At 51.5% G+C, this 13,386-nt stretch overlaps 1 protein-coding gene across 2 annotated transcripts in view; it reads left to right on the top strand.

Moving 5' to 3' along the window:
• LOC120398700 (maestro heat-like repeat-containing protein family member 7) overlaps positions 1–13,386 on the top strand; it is a 107,649-nt gene that overhangs the window by 61,100 nt on the left and 33,163 nt on the right. Inside the window, exon 7 of one of the 2 annotated variants that reach the window (XR_005594640.1) lies at positions 2,767–2,846. The exons of the other annotated variant lie outside the window; for it this stretch is intronic. The gene's annotated coding sequence lies outside the window, so the exon portion shown is untranslated. The remainder of the gene's footprint in view (positions 1–2,766; positions 2,847–13,386) is intronic. 2 annotated transcript variants of the gene reach the window in all.

Raw genomic sequence — 13,386 nt, forward strand, 5'->3', positions numbered from 1 at the left:
GGGGTCTGCGGCCCATCCTGGACCTGCGTGGACTCAACAAATTCATGGTAAAGTTGAAGTTCCGCATGGTATCCCTGGGAACCATTATCCCTTCCCTGGATCCTGGAGACTGGTACGCCACCGTCGATATGAAGAACGCATACTTCCACATCACGATTTACCCGCCGCACAGGCGATACCTTCGCTTTGTGGTCAACCAGCAGCATTTTCAATTTGCGGTCCTTCCATTCGGCCTCTCCACGGCGCCAAGAGTCTTCACCAAGTGTATGGCTGTCGTCGCAGCCTCACTCTGTCGACGTCGCATACAAGTCTTCCCATACTTCGACGATTGGCTCATTCTAGGTCCCTCCAAGATGCGAGTGCGGCATCATGTGCATCTCGTCAGAGAACTGTTCGAGCAACTCGGCCTTATGCTCAACACCGAAAAGCCCACTTTGGTGCCCACACAGAGAATAGACTTAATTGGAGCGATCCTAGACTCAAATCTCACCAGGGCGTGCTTACCACAGCCCCGCTTTCAGGCAATGGTAGCCATAATTCAGGACCTCGACAGCTTCCCGACCTCGACAGTTCGCACGTGTCTCGGTTTCCTAGGCCACATGGCCGCCTGCACTTTCGTGACCAGACATGCCAGACTACACCTCCGCCCACTTCAGGCCTGGCTTTCCTCAGTGTACCAGCCGGGCCGCAACAGCCCAATTCTCACTGTACCCAAGGACGTCTTAGCCTTGTTGACTTGGTGGCTGAACCCCTCCCTAGTCTGCGCAGGGATGCCATTCCATGCCTCACAGCCTTCGCTAGCCCTGACCACAGACGCGTCATCTCTAGGTTGTGGTGCCCACCTTGTGGGGCTCCATACGCAAGGCCTCTGGTCCGCGCAGGAAGTAACTCTGCACATCAACGTGAGGGAACTGAGGGCAGTATGTCTCGCATGTCAAAAACATCTTCAAGGCCGTTGTGTTACAGTCTTCACAGACAACACAACGGCCATGTTTTACATCAACAAACAAGGCGGAGCATGCTCCTCCCTTCTTAGCCACTTTCGTCCTTGGTGGTCAAGTTGCGGGTTGTGGGGACAGGCACCTCCCAGGGAGTCCAGGACAGTGTGTGGGGGGGTCTCTCTGCTATGGGCTCCTGAAGGAGTGGGGGGCTGAAGGCATCATTGAGTGGCGAGAGTGTTTGGCCCAATATGCCCTAGGTCCCAGGGGTGGGAAGGAGGCACATTGCCCCACCATGTCCCTGTCCTTCCCTTGAGTGGCAGCAGACGTCACCCTGTCCCCTTCTCTCCCTGGTGCAGGGACACCCAGGGATTCAGAGGAGGAGGAGGAGGAGGAGGAATGGGTGGACATGGCCACAGAGGAGACTGCTCTCAAGAACATCCGAGAGCAGCTCCAGGGCTGAGAAAAGATACAAATGTTCTACAGCTGTGCTGGAACCGAGGTTGTCCTGCCCCTTCCCAGCATCACGACCCCCTGCAGAGGGTCTTGTCCCCAGTGATCCTCCACCCCTAAAGGGGACCTTTCTCCTCCATGATCTGGGACCCCCAAGCTAGGGGTGTTTGTCACACACCAGCCAGGGTCTCTTCCCCGCCCCCCCAGGCACTGTCTCAGTTCCTGACCCTGCTTGTGTAGGGGTTGTGAGAGATTTGGACAATGGGCGGGTCCCCACTCTCCCCCATTCAGGCCTGAGTCCTGCAGCTGGTGTGGGTGGGGCAGGGAGGTCCCTGGCTAATTAGCTCTCCCTCTCCTAACCCCACTCCTGGTGGATGCAGGATGAGGCCCAGCATCTCATGTTTCAGCACACCATCCACCCCGCGTGTCTTGCTGCACAACAGAGAGGGCAGGACACGCTGGAGCCACACTGCTGCAAGGCAGCTGTGATGGAGAGGATTGTGGTGAGTGAGACACGGTGATGGGCAGCTGGAGAGAGGACAGAGACATGGGATGGGCAGGGGTCTCCCCAGGCCAGTGGATGGGGGATGGCTGGTGCTGGAGGGGTAGCTGAGGGTGGGGATTGCTGGAGCTGAAGATTGGGGAGAAGAAACGAGATAAATTCTCAGATTGGTCACTAGGGAGTAGCTCAAACCTTGAAAGTGTCTGGCCAGCGGCAGGACATTAGCACTTCAGGGGAGGGGTGGGTGTGGCAGTGACATCACAAAGGCCTTTTGCAGGACCTCAGCCTATTGGTCAAAGGTGGTGGGGAGGTGGTGACCTCACAGAGAGATGCTGACATCAGCCAGGCAGGACAGGGGCACAGGGCTAGGGAAACCTTGGAGACCCCTGTGGCTCTGCTTCAGCATGTCTCCTTCTCGAGGTCTCTCTTTGAGGATTTAAAGAGTATTAGGGTTCACGTACATGAGCGTGAGGAGGAACCTCTTTTGAGTTTTCTCCTTTCCTTTTACTGACTTTACTAGAAAACAGACATCCCTGTTTAGAAGGTAAGAGCCTCTGAGAGGTTTGGAACCTGCTCAGTCTGATGCATTTGGTGCCAGCTGAATTCTAGGCATGGAAAACACTAGTTTAAGGTGGCAGAATTTTAAGGTGCTGGAGGGGCAACTGAGGGCAGGGATTGCTGGGGCTGAAGATTGGGGAGAAGAAACGAGATAGATTCTGAGCTTGGTCACTAGTGGGCAGGAATCGGAGGAGCGGGAGGCAGCTGGGGGGATCCTGCTGGCTGTGTGGGGAGCTGGCTGTGTAATCTCCTCACTGGGAAGTGTCAGTGAGGCCCGAATCTCACACGCTCCTTTGTCTCCTTTGGGTCTCACAGGAGCTCATTGAGGAGCTGTTTGATAACTCTCCACCCGGCGGCGTCCTCGCTAACTCCCTGATTGCTGTGGGCAACCTCAGGTACCGAGACCCCTCCGCCCGGTTCCTCTAACCCTGGTGCCGCTAAGTCCCAGGGCTGGGAGTCACTGCCACTCTCGCTCCCAGGTCACTTCCCAAGGGTGACTCCTCAGGCAGAAGTGATGGGAAGGTTCCCTCTCTCCTGGCTGCGCTATTCTTTTCACTCCAGTAACATTACAATGGCTTTGGGGAGAGGCTCACTCCCAGGATCATATAGAGGAGGGGCAGCAGGGTCCAGAGAAGAGGTGCTATTCCTGTCCTGCCACTGTCTGTCTGAGAAACCTTGGCCTTGTCATTCCCTGGCTTAGTGCCTCAGTTTCCATTCTCGCCAGCCTCTGCCTAGTTCCCTGCAGTTTTGCAACTGTGTTGGTGCCAGTCCCACCCCCGCGCTGCACAGTCCTATACCAACTCCTCTCTCTTGCCAGCACCCTGACACCTGCCCTTGAGCCAGAGCTAGAGACCCCACCTCCTTCGAGCTGCTGTCTTCACCCTGGGCACCCAGAAGGACACCACCCAAGTCCAGGTAGATCATGCTAAAGTCATGGATTGAAGAGCCAGCTGTCATCCTACCATGAATCCTGGTTAATTGCCTGCAGAGGGATGTGAATGAGAGAGGCCAGGCTATGTGTTTGGGGGTCCCACCAGTGCTTCCCAGAGACCCCTCTTCCCATCCTGTGGCAGATGTAGCCCCACTTTCCCTAACTCTGACCCATGGCTCTCCCTTGCTTTGCAGGATCTGCATAGGGTCTTGCCAGACCTCGTGGATGCCATTCTGGGGAACCTGCTTGCAGAGCCCCCAGAAACCGACAGGCTCCAATACATCTTCCGATGAGAGGTGTGGGGGTAATTTTACCTTAACTCTTAGATCCATTTTCTAGTCTGTCCTCCTAGTTGGATCCCCAGTGGCCCGTCCTGGGTCAGGGCAGTGAGTATAATGCAGTGTCAGGCCCTTCCTCCTTGAAGGACAGAGGAAGGAGCTGGGACTTCAAGCCAGAGCTGTGCCTGGTTCTGTTGCGCACTAACCTCAGGGCCCCTGGCTGGCATGGGGAGTGAGAGTCTGAACCCCTCCTGTGAGATGCAGAAAATGGTCCTCAGAGAGGAGCCACAGGCTCCTTCCTAGAGAAACAGAAGGACCCCAGAGAATCAGCCCTTCTCTTCAACGGGCTCTGAGATTCCTGGGGGGATTGTGCTCACACTCAGTCCCTTCACCCAACCAAGGACTTGAGAGCCAGGGACGGGGGAGGGGTCTGTCTCCTTCTTGGTGAGCTGTTCAGGAATCAGGAGTTCAGGGAGGATGGGACCAGCCCCGACACCGAACACTGTTCCACTCTAGAGAGACAATGACAAGTTGTGACCTGCAGAATGGAAGCATCGTCCTGGGGCAACAATCCCCTTCTAAAGCTCTGCAATCAATGAATCAGATATTCCACCCTGCGCACACTGTCTCAGCTGGCTCTGTTCATCAGTGACCCAGGCAAGGACCTCAGCCGGCAGGCCAGGAAGGAGGTTTACCGGCTCTACCAGCTGCTGCTGCACCAGAGGGGTAAGGAACCCAACTGGGAAATGGCACCCGATAGAAGAGTGAGACTGGGACCCCAGCCAATTTCTCTCAGACTGACCCCGGCTGGAGGATGAGTCTCTGTCTGCTCTTTCTCTGTTCTACACCCATCCCCTGCAATTCTGTTGGGCCAGGCACGCAGCAAGGACTCTGCCCACTGTGCAGCCACCAATGGGATTGGAAGGACACAGGCACTGCAACCAGAATGCCAAATGTGTGTGTGTGTCTCTTTCCCAGGGCTGACCATCCAGGAGGCCAAAGAGCTGTGGTGCTGGGACAGCAGGCTCCTGGGCTACAGGAACACGGCCAGGGTGGGGGAGGTAAGGAGATTCTGCCAGGGCATGAGACAGCTCAGGGAGTGGGAATGGCTGGGTCCCCTGCAGTGGCCACTAGATGGAGATGCCATTCTAGTCCCAGGATTTGGAGCCTGGCTCTGGGCAATCTGCTAATGCCTCTCATCCTCTTGGTTTTAGGTCTTCGGCAAGTTCTTCTTGGAGGGGCAGAGAAGATTCTTCCTTCGGACGGAGGGCAGTGCTGGCCATCCACGACCCCCTGCTGTGTGTCAGCCAGGCTGGGCTGCTCCTCCCCTACTTCCTCCTGGGGGAAGCCCAGCAGCTGATGGGGGGCAAGGTAAGCAACTGCATTAGACTCAGGAGATTGGGGTGTGGCCCAGGCCTCATTGCCATCCTATTGCCATTCACTGGCCTGGCAGCAAGGAGCCTGGTGGGGAATGAGAGTGAGAGCAGGTGCTACTGGGAAGAGAGATGAATTCACCTCCATGAACAGGAGGGAACCAGTTTGTCCCCTGAGCAGCTCCAACCCAGCTCTTTAGCAAGGCTAATTAAATGACAAACATTACCTCCTCACAGACTTATGTTCTTAGGTCACAGTGCTTTTGCTCTTGGGAAGAGCAGACGAGTCCCCTAAGTGCCCTCTGCGAGCCTCTCCTGTCCCACAGGGCCTCACCCAGTTTCCCCAGTAGTGTAGTGTCCGTGTCAACCGAGCCACCATCTAAAGAGAAGGGGAGGATTCAGTCAGCAGGGGCTGCTGATCTGCCCCATTCACCAGGGTTGCCATCCTGTGGCTTCAGCATTAGTGTGTGGGATGACTTGGGGGAAGACTCAACCTCCTCGGAACCCACTTCACTGCTTCCAGAATCCCTCCTGCCCCCCCTGCTAGAGCCCCCTCCCTGGCCAGCTTGGGTGGGGGTGGAGGAGAGGGTTCTGAGAACTTGAGCTGTGGATTGAAGGTGGAACAGCTGTCAAGGGCACTGAGGGGGTGGTGGCAGGAGCTCAGCCTACAAGGAGGGGAGTTGGCACTGGAGGTCACTAGAAAGGAGAAGAAGACTCCATTCTGGGGGTCAGAAGGTGAATCCATCCCTCAGAAGTGGGCAGGTGCTGGGTGGAAATGCTGCTGGTTCCAGGTGCCCTTAATTGCCCCTGATTCCCCGGGGCATTTGAGTCTCTGACAGGTTCTCGTTCCCTTGCAGCAGGAGGATGTCATGGCGAAAGTGATGTGCCAGGTGCCTGAGGCCACCAGGAACTCTCGCCTGCTCCCTGCTGCAGGTACTGCTCTGGCTCACTGTAAATAGGGAGCTAGTGGAAGGGGAAATGGAGCCCCCTGGGACTCACTAAAAGGCAAGTGGTGGATTCTCCATCTCTTGATGTCATTTAATGTAGACTAGATGCCTTTCTGGAATGTGTTTGCCCCAAAAGTAGCTATTGTGCTATACAGGAAGGCTGTGAAATGCAGGGGGTTAGAATAGATGCTCTAAAGGTCTCTTCTGGCCATAAAGTCTACGAACTTTGGAAAAACTGAGTGTAGCATTGGGAGCAGCCTCTGATGTTTTACTACGTAGCTGGCTTGCTTCCTAGAGTGAACACTGATTGAGTGGAGTGATCCACAGGGAGTAGCTCAAACCTTGAAAGTGTCTGGTCAGCGGCAGGACATTAGCTCTTTAGGGGAGGGATGGGTGTGGCAGTGACATCACAAAGGCCTTTTGCAGGACCTCAGCCTATTGGTCAAAGGTGGTGGGGAGGTGGTGACCTCACAGAGAGATGCTGACATCAGGCAGGACAGGGGCACAGGGCTAGGGAAACCTTGGAGACCCCTGTGGATTTCCTTCAGCAAGTCTCCTTCTCAAGGTCTCTCTTTGAAGACTTAGAGAGAATTAGGGTTCACGTACATGAGCGCGAGGAGGAACCTCTTTCGAGTTTTCTCCTTTCCTTTTACTGACTTTACTAGAAAACAGACGTTTCCGTTTAGAAGGTAAAAGTCTCCGAGAGGTTTGGAACCTGCTCAGTCTGATGCATCTGGTGCCAGCTGAATTCTAGGCATAGAAAAAACTCGTTTAAGGTGGCAGAATTTTATTCCCCACCTGGGATTTTATCCCATAGAGTCATTGGGGACATTAGGGTTTGTCCTTTTTGTTTTACCTTTTCCTCCATCCCTCCTAGCTTTCTCTTCATCTCTTACTTTTTTTGTCCTTTCCCCTCTTCCCCTCCCACTACCCGGAGAGGTGTGTGTGTGTGTTGCGGGGGGTGCTCTGCATCTCCCATTGTGGGAGGTCCATTTAAAAATGTGGGGCTGATATAGTGCTCGGACAGTGATCCCCATGGGTGACTTGGGCCATCCTTTGGGCTCTCTGATAAGAACATAAGAACATAAGAGCAGCGGCACAGGAGGCAGCAAACAGGGCTGCCAACAGGGGAGTTAGCGTGGGAGTTGCCATTGGAGGAGCAGGTGAGTGTCTTTGCGTCTGTTTGTGTAGTGTTTGTATCTCGCTGTAGAGGCCCAGAGGGGCAGGCTGCTGAAGGGGCAGCTGAGCCAGGATTGGTTGAGCCCTGAGTAGGGGGAGGAGCCAGGCCAGGAGGGGCCTATAAAAGCGGCCGCCCAGCCAGGCAGCAGCACAGCTGCGAGCAGCGGCACAGGAGGCAGCAAACAGGGCTGCCAACAGGGGAGTTAGCGTGGGAGTTGGCAGGGGGAGGGGGAGGCCCCGCGCCCCCCAGGGAAGAACACCAAGCGGAGCCAGGACAGCAGCAGCCAGCAGCCATGAGCCAGGCAGCAGAGGACACACCGAGGATGAGAGCGTGCAGCAGCTGTGGTATGTACCTGGTCCTAGCAGGGGACCCAGAACAGTACTATATATGCATGAAGTGTCGCCTAATAGAGCTGCTGGAGGAAAAGATCCAGGGCCTAGAGCTGCAGGTGGAAACCCTGATAGAGAATAGAAGGGGGTTTGAGAGGCTGATGGAGCAATGGCAAGCAGTAACTGAGGGGGAACGCCCAGGGGCACAGGGGGGAGCAGGGGCTGAGGCCAAGGAAGGGGGACCACCAGAGGAGGAAGATGGGCGGTGGAAGCATGTGACCGTGAGAAGCAGGCCAAGGAAAAGGAGAGCCAGTGAGGGGGAAATTGAGCTAAGGAACAGGTTTGAAGGTTTGGAGAATGAGGAAGGGGTACAGCAAGTGGTAACTGACAGTGAGAGGCCAAAGAAAAAGAGGCGAGCGGCCAGTCCCATAGATAAAGGGGAGGAGTCGATGGAAGTAGCACCAAGTTTGGGCCCAGGGATGATACAGGATGGCTTAAGGGGAACCACAAGGGATGATAGGAATGGAAGGAGCTTGCGACCAGGGGGAACGGGGGATAGGTTAGAGGACCGTGCTGTCCCCAGGCGAAGGCAGGTCTACGTGATTGGGGATTCCATACTGCGAAGGTTGGACAGGCCTGTGACCAGGGCCGATCCGGAGAACAGAAGGGTGTGCTGTCTACCGGGTGCTAAAATACGGGATGTGGACCTGAGGTTGAAAAGGATCCTAAGAGGAGCGGGTAAGAACCCTTTGATCATCCTTCATGTGGGAACAAATGACACGGCTAGATTCTCGCTAGAGAGGATCAAGGGAGACTATGCCAGGTTGGGTAAGACGCTCAAGGAAATTGAGGCTCAGGTGATCTTCAGTGGGATTCTACCTGTCCCTAGGGAAGGGCGCCAAAGGGGTGAGAGGATCGTGATGGTTAATAGTTGGCTGAGGAGTGGTGTTACAAGGAGGGCTTTGGGATGTATGGGCACTGGGAGGCTTTTGGGGACAGACAACTGTTCTCAAGGGATGGGCTCCACCTAAGTAGGGAAGGAAGTAGACTTCTAGGAGGGAGGCTGGCTCATCTGATTAAAAGAGCTTTAAACTAGACACTGGGGGGAGACGGTCGGGAGAGGTCCTGGTGCTCTCCACGCCAAATTTTCACATTGGGAGTGAGGACAACAAGATAACAGATATAGCCAGAGGGGGGCAGTTACATGTAAGGAAGAGTGGGGGGACAGATTCTAGATCTACAAGTCATACTGGAAGTACTGTGTCCCTACCGAGTTGGGTAAAAAGAGTGAGAGGAGCCCAACAGGAAAAATTAGGATGTTTGTTCACCAATGCGAGAAGCTTAGGTAACAAAATGGAGGAACTGGAGCTCCTGGTCCGGGAATTGAAACCGGATATCGTAGGAATAACAGAAACATGGTGGAATGGTAGCCATGACTGGAGTACAGGTATGGAAGGGTATGTGCTGTTTAGGAAAGACCGATGCAAAGGTAAAGGTGGGGGAGTAGCACTGTATATCAACAATGAGGTAAAATGTAATGAGATAACTAGCGCTGCAATGGACAATACAGAGTCTGTTTGGGCAATGGTCACATTGGGGAAGAAAACTACCAGAGCCTCATCCAGGATAGTGATTGGGGTGTGCTATAGACCGCCGGGATCTAGCTTAGAGATGGATAGGGAGCTCTTTAATGTTTTTAAGGAGGTAAACACTAATAGGAACTGCTTGATCATGGGGGACTTTAACTTCCCGGATATAGATTGGGAAACAAATGCTAGTAATAATAATAGGGCTCAGCTTTTCCTAGACGTGATAGCTAATGAATTCCTTCATCAAGTGGTTGCTGAACCGACGAGGGGGGATGCCATTTTAGATTTGATTTTGGTGAGTAACGAGGACCTTGTTGAGGACATTGTTGTAGGGGACAACCTTGGCTCGAGTGATCATGAGCTAATTCGTTTCCAAATAAATGGGAGGATAATCAATAGTGCATCTGAGACTAGGGTGTATGATTTCAAAAGGGCTAATTTTACTAAATTAAGGCGACTAGTTAGGGAAGTGGACTGGGCTAACATATTTAGGGATCTAAGGGCAGATGACGCCTGGGGTTACTTCAAGTTGAAGTTGCAGGAGTTGTCAGAGGCATGTATCCCGAGAAGGGGAAACGGCTCGTAGGTAGCAGTTTTAGACCGAGCTGGATGAGCAAGCGTCTTAGAGGGTCATTAAGAAAAAGCAGAAAGCGTACCAGGAGTGGAAAATGGGAGGGATCAGCAAGGAAACCTACCTTATTGAGGTCAGAGGGTGCAGGGAAGCTGTGAGAAAGGCAAAGCGACGAGTGGAGATGGATCTAGCGAAGGGGATTAAAACCAATAGCAAACAGTTTTTTAGCCATATAAATAGGAAGAAAACCAAGAAAGAAGAAGTGGGACCGCTTAAAACTTTAAATGGAGTGGAGATTAGGGATAATCTTGGAATGGCACAATATCTGAACGAATACTTTGCCTCGGTCTTTAATGAGGCTAATGAAGGGCTAAGGAATAGTGATAGAGGACCGATGGGAATGAAGATATGGGGGTAGACATTACGGTAGCTGAGGTAGAAGCCAAACTGGAACAGCTTAACGGAAGTAAATCGGGGGGCCCGGATAATCTTCATCCTAGAATATTAAGGGAATTGGCGAGGGATATTGCTAGCCCGTTAGCGATAATCTTTAATAAATCCCTAAATTCGGGGATTGTACCGACTGACTGGAGATTAGCTAATGTAGTTCCTATATTCAAGAAGGGAAAAAAGTGACCGGGAATTATAGGCCTGTTAGTCTAACATCTGTAGTATGCAAAGTCATGGAAAAAATCTTAAAGAGAGAATGGTTCGGAGCATGAGGCCGATGGCAACTGGGATAGATTACAGCATGGATTTACAAAGGTAGATCGTGCCAAACCAACTTGATCTCCTTCTTTGAGAGAGTAACAGATTTTTAGACAAGGGAAATGCGATGGATCTCATATATCTGGATTTCAGTAAGGCGTTTGATACGGTACCGCATGAAGAATTACTGGTTAAATTGGAAAGATGGGGATCGAAGTGAAAATCCAGAGGTGGATAAGGAGCTGGTTAAAGGGAGACTGCAGAGGTAGTATTGAAGGGGAACTGTCCGGTTGGAGGGTTACCAGTGGAGTTCCTCAAGGCTCGGTTTTGGGTCCGATTTTATTCAATCTATTTATTGCTGACCTGGGAACCAAGAGTAGGAGTGGGCTGATAAAGTTTGCGGATGACACCAAGTTGGGGTATTGTCAATTCGGAAGAGGATCGGGATATTCTCAGGGAGATTTAGATGACCTTGTAAACTGGAGTATTAGTAACAGGATGAAATTCAATAGTGAGAAGTGTAAGGTTATGCATTTAGGGATGTCTAACAAGAACTTTAGTTATAAGCTGGGGACGCACCAGTTGGAAGTAACGGAGGAGGAGAAGGACCTAGGAGTCCTGGTTGATCGCAAGATGACTATGAGTAGGCAATGTGACGTGGCCGTTAAAACGCTAATGCGGTCTTGGGTTGCATTAGGCGAGGTATTTCTAGTAGGGATAAGGAGGTGCTAGTCCCGTTATATAAGGCGCTGGTGAGACCTCATTTGGAGTATTGTGTGCAGTTTTGGTCTCCCATGTTTAAGAAGGATGAATTCAAACTAGAACAGGTACAAAGAAGGGCCACTAGAATGATCCGAGGAATGGAAGGCCTTTCGTATGAAAGGAGACTTGAGGAGCTCGGTTTGTTTTCCTTAACCAAAAGAAGGATGAGAGGAGATATGATTACACTCTTTAAATATATCAGAGGGATAAATACCAGGGAAGGAGAAGAATTATTTCAGCTCAGTGCTAATGTGGACACGAGGACGAACGGATATAAACTGTCAGTCAGGAAATTCAGGCTTGAAATTAGACGAAGGTTTCTAACCATCAGGGGAGTGCAATACTGGAACAGTCTACCGAGGGAAACAGTGGGGGCGAAGGACCTCCACGACTTTAAGATTAAGCTAGATAAGTTTATGGAGGGGATGGTATGATAGGATAACGGGCTTAGTCAATAGGTCAATTATGTGCCTGGTATGATGTAACCTTTTCCAGAGGGTTTGGCTGGAGAGTCTTGCCCGCATGCTCGGGGTTCAGCTGACCGCCATATTTGGGGTCGGGAAGGAATTTTCCTCCAGGGAAGATTGGCTATGGCCCTGGAGGTTTTTCGCCTTCCTCCGAAGCATGGGGCAGGGTTCACTTGCCAAGGAGTGGGTGGATCGGCTTATGTGGCCTGCATCTTGCAGGAGGTCAGACTAGATGATCATAATGGTCCCTTCTGATCTTGAATTCTATGATTCTATGATTCTATGATAAGAACGGCCGTACCGGGTCAGACCAAAGGTCCATCTAGCCCAGTATCTGTCTACCGACAGTGGCCAATGCCAGATGCCCCAGAGGGAGTGAACCTAACAGGCAATGATCAAGTGATCTCTCTCCTGCCATCCATCTCCATCCTCTGACAAACAGAGGCTAGGGACACCATTCCTTACCCATCCTGGCTAATAGCCATTTATGGACTTTACCACCATGAATTTATCCAGTTCTCTTTTAAACGCTGTTATAGTCCTAGCCTTCATGACCTCCTTAGGTAAGGAGTTCCACAAGTTGACTGTGCGCTGCGTGAAGAAGAACTTCCTTTTATTTGTTTTAAACCTTCTGCCTATTAATTTCATTTGATGACCCCTAGTTCTTGTATTATGGGAATAAGTAAATAACTTTTCCTTATCCACTTTCTCCACACCACTCATGATTTTACATACCTCTATCATATCCCCCCTTAGTCTCCTCTTTTCCAAGCTGAAGAGTCCTAGCCTCTTTAATCTTTCGTCATATGGGACCATCTCCAAACCCCTAATCATTTTAGTTGCCCTTATCTGAACCTTTTCTAGTGCCAGTATATCTTTTTTGAGATGAGGAGACCACATCTGTACACAGTATTCGAGATGTGGGCGTACCATGGATTTATATAAGGGCAATAATATATTCTCAGTCTTATTATCTATCCCCTTTTTAATGATTCCTAACATCCTGTTTGCTTTTTTGACCGCCTCTGCACACTGCATGGACATTTTCTGAGAACTGTCCACGATGACTCCAAGATCTTTTTCCTGACTCGTTGTAGCTAAATTAGCCCCCATCATATTGTATGTATAGTTGGGGTTATTTTTTCCAATGTGCATTACTTTACATTTATCCACACGATGAGAACCCTCAGCCTTCCGCCCCTCAGTCTCTACCCTGATTGGCTGAGCAGGAGGTTATTGACAGGAAGGAGACTCAGGTCCTTGTTCTTCTCTTTTAAGACCAAGTAAATAAGTCATAACCAGTCCTATGGTTGATGAATTTTGCTGCTTCTCTGCATTAATTGTCTCTGAGCAGTTCATGAACTGTTGTTGGTCTGGAGCTCATTTGAGAGCACTTTGTTTAGGTCATTCAATGTATGAAATTCGAGAGCCAATGGTTAGTTTGAAAGTCAGGGCTCTTTGAGTCGGGTAATCCACAGGGAGTAGCTCAAACCTTGAAAGTGTCTGGCCAGTGGCAGGACATTAGCGATTCAGGGGAGGGGTGGATGTTGCAGTGACATCACAAAGGCCTTTGCAGGACCTCAGCCTATTGGTCAAAGGTGGTGGGAGGTGGTGACCTCACAGAGAGATGCTGACATCAGCCAGGCAGGACAGGGCACAGGGCTAGGGAAACCTCGGAGCCCCCCGTGGCTTTCCTTCAGCAAGTCTCCTACTTGAGGTCTCTCTTTGAGGACTTAGAGAGTATTAGGGTTCACGTACGTGAGCGTGAGGAGGAACCTCTTTCAAGTTTTCTCCTTTCCT

The sequence above is a fragment of the Mauremys reevesii genome, linkage group 2, assembly GCF_016161935.1.
Source record: "Mauremys reevesii isolate NIE-2019 linkage group 2, ASM1616193v1, whole genome shotgun sequence".
In the NCBI taxonomy this organism is placed as follows: domain Eukaryota; kingdom Metazoa; phylum Chordata; order Testudines; family Geoemydidae; genus Mauremys; species Mauremys reevesii.